The sequence below is a fragment of the Podarcis vaucheri genome, assembly GCF_965113315.1.
Source record: "Podarcis vaucheri genome assembly, chromosome: 6".
Taxonomy (NCBI): domain Eukaryota; kingdom Metazoa; phylum Chordata; class Lepidosauria; order Squamata; family Lacertidae; genus Podarcis; species Podarcis vaucheri.
The window spans coordinates 21,296,436-21,301,821 of record NC_138764.1 but is presented as its reverse complement, the minus strand read 5'-3'; the positions used below and the strand labels follow the sequence as shown (position 1 = coordinate 21,301,821).

Genomic DNA, 5,386 nt, shown 5'->3' with positions numbered 1-5,386 from the left:
ATATGAGGCCAAACGGAGGTGCAATGCTACCTGCCAACTGCAGGGAAAGATTTTGTAAGTCTCTGCTCCTTTGTCTGTGTCTGAAGAAGTCTCTGAGGACCAAGAAGGTTGCTTTCTACATGAGGCATTTGATCCCTGATGTTCCTAATTCAAGACCCAGACTGACTCTCTGATGCATCTACAAGGGTTCATCTGCATCTTTTGCTGGTACCAACGATGTAATAACTGCTGATGGGTGTAACACAGGCTTTCAGCCGGAAGGCCTGCAATTTGGAGACACCAACACTTGGCTGGAAAAACTAGAAGCCATTTTCTGATTCCCTCCTGCTTCAAACAGCCAAACCTCTTCTAAACCCACACCTACATTTGGCAGGAAAAAAGACCCCATCTGTGCTGCTTCTCACCTTTTAAATAACTCTTCCTTTGGATATGTTTTTTCTTTGGGTGGCGCTGTGGGTTAAACTAGTGTTCCCCAACCTTGGGCCTCCAGCTACAACTCCCATCATCCCTCGCTAGCAAGACCAGTGGTCAAGGTTGATGGGAATTGTAGTCCAAAAACAGCTGGAGGCCCAAGGTTGGGGAACACTGGGTTAAACCACAGAGCCTAGGACTTGCCGACCAGAAGGTTGGCAGTTCGAATCCCTGTGACGGGGTGAGCTCCCGTTGCTCGGTCCCAACTCCTGCCAACCTAGCAGTTCGAAAGCACGCCAAAGTGCAAGTACATAAATAGGTACCACTCTGGCGGGAAGATAAACGGCGTTTCCGTGCGCTGCTCTGGTTCGCCAGAAGCGGCTTAGTCATGCCTGCCACATGACCCGGAAGCTGTATGCCGGCTCCCTTGGCCAATAAAGCGAGATGAGCGCCACAACCCCAAAGTTAGTCACGACTGGACCTAATGGTCAGGGTCCTTTACCTTTATCAGTCAGTCCCTCGGCTGTCACTCATAACCCTCCTGATTAGACAGCAGAAAACATAAGACATCCCCACCTTCTTTTTCCCCAGGTGCTTATAAAAGTGTCCCTGACATCCAATAACGTATTATAGGAGGAGAAATTGCTTGCAAAAGGAAAAAAAAGGGGGGGGGGAGATTATTAAGCAAAAAGATTATGTGCAAAAGTGTTAGGAGACTTGTTTCCAAAAGCGGTACAAGTGTTCATGCAGGATTTTAAAAATAAATAATCGTCATCAGCACAAGCTGAAGCTGAAACGGGCTGGATAGGATTTAAGATTAGAAAACCGGAATGGATTGATTTGTCTGTCGCTAGCCACAAGTCATGTGCAGTCAGCTTTTCAGCTCATGTCTGTGCTACAAATCTAAATGCATTTTGCCCTTGGGCATGCATTCAGTGTCCCAAACAAGTCATTCTCAGCATCCTTTTCAATTAAAGCACACTGGTTTCCTTGAGGGAAGCTGCGCTAGTTAAACCAGTTCGCAAAGCGTGTTCTCACTAAAAGAGAGCACGTGTTGCGGATGGGGCCGAACAAAACTCCACTTGGTTGCCAGGCAGTATTAGATTCAAGGGGCCTGGAGCAGATTGGAGGATGGTGTTACTGGGGTAAATTTGATGTTGCCAATTTAGGGGTGGGATCAGTGGTTATTTAAGCAAGGTCCACAGCTTTCTCTTTCTCTTTCGCTGTGGACATCGGATCTCCCGCCCGCCCTCCCTTGCTTGGGCTTGCGCCTTGACCTTGCTCTGCCTGTCATGGGGTCGTTCGCCTTGGTGCGGGGGCCCAGTAGGAATTTTTCCAATTGGCTGATTAGTGTGTGCCTTTTGGGTTTTGCCTACTGCTTAGCAAATCGTCACAACTTGTAAGGTTGGCGGTTAGGCATTGGTTAAATTGGTTGGTGGAGGGGTATGGATTGGCTGTGCCTGCCCCTCCAATGCTGCTGCTGCTGGGAATTCCGTTAAAGGAATTCTGGGGCTTACCATCCCTTCGTCCAAACCCTTGGAGCAGGGTGCGGGCCGTGTAAGTTCCCAAGGAACAAGCAGGGAATAGCTGAGGGTCTGTGTCGCAGTCCCAGCTGTCCCTGGTCTTGTTCCTCCACACGCTGACTCACGGGAGTCAGCGCTGTCCCCAAGGCGGGGGGGACAGATAGTCATAACCAATGCCTAAGCAACCACTCTCAATTTGTATGAAAATAAAGTTGTGGCCAAAAGTATGCCAAAAACCTTAAACAAAAATTATGTGTGATGTGTGAGTTATTGGGGTAGGGGTTTTGGGGGACCTCAGCACGCAACTGGTTTGTGTTTGTAGTTTAGATGCAGCCTTAGGAGACCCAGCAAAAGGTCACCGAAGAGTACAAAATGTGAGGCTAATCTTAATGCCTTTGTTTTTCCTGTTGTTTCAACATCACTTTACTCGCACAGCTAGTTCAAACAGGTGATAAGTGAAGAAAGCTGTTGGTGTTTTGTTTCCCCTTTCCCTTCCCTCCTCCCTGGACCTGTTGTGCTCTAAAATATTCTCAGCTCTGCAGCTAAGAGCACCAGATACCGCGGGTGAAAAAATACCATTCTTTGCAGATGGGTTGCAATAAGCAAAACAATATAATATGTGCTGTAAACTGTGGAATGGGCTTTCCTGGTGAAGAACAGACTCTCTGAGAGATGAGAACAAGCACCTTCCTCTTTCCTGAAGTTTACTGTTATTACCACTGCAGATGGCACAGCTCTGGATTGAGACAGGGGTTGGGGAGCACAGAGTTCCAGTGTGGAAGAAGAGAACTAGGTGGGTTGAGTGACCCCATACCCGCCAACATTTCTCCAATGAAAACAGGGATGTCCTATTCCATACTAATAATTTATACCCTAGCCATTTGACTGGGTTGCCCCAGCCACTCTGGGCAGCTTCCAGCATATATAAAAACATAGTAAAACAGTAAACGGTTAAAACAAAACAAAACACTTCCGTATACAGGGCTGCCTTCAGATGTCTTCTAAAGGTTGTACAGTTATCTTCTTGGCTCAGGGGTTGCATAACTCTATACCCCCCAACATTTATCCGATGAAAATAGGGATGTCCTAAGGAAAAGTGGGACATTCCGGAATCAAAACAGAAACCAGAAGGGCTTTTTGTAAATCTGGGAGAGTCCCTGGAAAATAGCGATACTTGGAGAGTCTGTGGCCCGTGACAAAAAAGGATTCTCAGGGTATCACAATAGCTGTGTGGAAGTGATTTCCATCCCAGTGCTGCCCGATCACGCAGCAAGGCTTAAACCTCTGAGTACAACTGCTTAGAGTAGCGTTACATGAAGCGGAAGCCGTCGGAGGGCTGCCAAGATGGCTGTGTCCATGTCGCTGCTCTCCGGTTACAGGTGTCTGGTGTCTGGGTTCTTGTGGGGAGGCTGGGCTCATGCCCCATCTCGTGGTTTGAGGCAGGTTGTAGAAACTACTGAAATAAACACAACTATTATGGAAGGTAAAGTGCTGGAAGTTGAGGAAGCCCCAACAACTCCAAATCCTTCTGGCCAATGTCCTATCTGTCACTGGAACCTAAAGCACAAGTATTCTTACGAGGATGTTTTATTGCTCAGTCAATTCATAACCTCTGAGGGATGGATGCTGCCCAGGAGAGTTACAGGCCTCTGTACGGAAGAGCACAGAAAAGTTGAAGTGTGTGTGAAAATGGCGCATCAAGCAGGTTTGCTGCCAAATCATAAACCTAAACTCCCCAAAGGTTTTGTTCCAAAAAACAAGAAACCAAAGCTCAACAGGTATCTTACCCAATACTCTATCAAATCTGTGCGGCCCAAGGGACACAAGTTGTGCAAGGTTCCCATGCCTATATCATACCCTATACTCCGTGATAATGTTAATTATGGGTCAAAGCCTCTTCGTTTTAACCACTAGGATAGTGTAGAGCTAGTGTTGGCAGTAAATTACAGTAGTTGTGGTTCAGTATTTCTCAATCCATTACAGGTATTTTTATATCTGGTGCTCTGGAAAAAGCCAATTGAACATTTTTCCTCTGGAAGCATATAGGAAATTTCAGAAAAGAGGCAACTTAATGGCTAAGTAGAATTGTCATTTAACTGAAAGATAATGCAATAGATGTTGCTTTAGGATAACAAAACTTTATCGTCCTTTATTTAAATCCCAATTAAACTCCAAATTAAAAAAAAAGTGTTACATATCCATTTGAAGACAAAGGAACTAAAGCTGTAACTTGTTGTTTAGTCGTTTAGTCGTGTCCGACTCTTCGTGACTCCATGGACCAGAGCACACCAGGCACTCCTGTCTTCCACTGCCTCCCACAGTTTGGTCAAACTCATGTTGGTAGCTTCAAGAACACTGTCCAACCATCTTGTCCTCTGTCGTCCCCTTCTCCTTATGCCCTCCATCTTTCCCAACATCAGGGTCTTTTCCAGGGAGTCTTCTCTTCTCCTGAGGTGGCCAAAGTATTGGAGCCTCAGCTTCACAATCTGTCCTTCCAGTGAGCACTCAGGGCTGATTTCCTTCAGAATGGAGAGGTTTGATCTTCTTGCAGTCCATGGGACTCTCAAGAGTCTCCTCCAGCACCAGAATTCAAAAGCATCAATTCTTTGGCGATCAGCCTTCTTTATGGTCCAGCTCTCACTTCCATATATCACTACTGGGAAAACCATAGCTTTTATTATACGGACCTTTGTCGGCAAGGTGATGTCTCTGCTTTTTAAGATGTTGTCTAGGTTTGTCATTGCTTTTCCCCCAAGAAGCAAGCGTCTTTTAATTTTGTGACTGCTGTCACCATCTGCAGTGATCATGGAACCCAAGAAAGTAAAATCTCTCACTGCCTCCATTTCTTCCCCTTCTATTTGCTAGGAGGTGATGGACCCAGTGGCCATGATCTTTGTTTTTTTGATGTTGCGCTTCAGACCATATTTGGCATGGGCTAAAAATGCTGATACTGCAACCTCTTTAACTTCCTGCAGCACAAATCTCACTGGATGCATCTCATGACGCAGGGCCTGGCTCAAAGATGCTTCAGCCATAAGAAATGTGCTCGTCTTTAAGGTGCCACACAAGAAGTCTCTGTTGTTTATGGTGCCCTTTGAAGCTGCTAGCAGTGAGTGTGATTTGGCTTGGGGAAAAGAGGGAAAGGGTTAGATCCATCTCCCTGTACACTGTCATCCTAATTCGAATTGTCCCTCCCTGAGGTGATTTTTAAGAATGAAAGATATATCAGGGTGCTAAAAACTGAGCTCCACATCGCATCTAGCTTGACGTATATTCCAGAAGGGTAGCCACATTAATTCATCATAGCAAATGCATCAAAGGTTCTCATAGCCCCTTAAAAGGCGTCACTAATTGATTTTGGCCCAAGCTGGAATGCGGCAGACTTAAGGCTGGCGACAGAAAACAGGAGCAAAGGGATCCCTCTTTCAAAACCCCTCAGACTCTCTAAACAA

The 5,386-nt window shown here is 46.1% G+C and overlaps 1 pseudogene across 1 annotated transcript; it reads left to right on the top strand.

Moving 5' to 3' along the window:
* The first annotated feature begins 3,255 nt into the window (after positions 1 to 3,255).
* LOC309533950 (large ribosomal subunit protein mL66 pseudogene) lies at positions 3,256 to 4,100 on the top strand (annotated as a pseudogene). The gene has a single exon. The product of its transcript is annotated as a large ribosomal subunit protein mL66 pseudogene (transcript).
* The last annotated feature ends 1,286 nt before the right edge of the window (positions 4,101 to 5,386 follow it).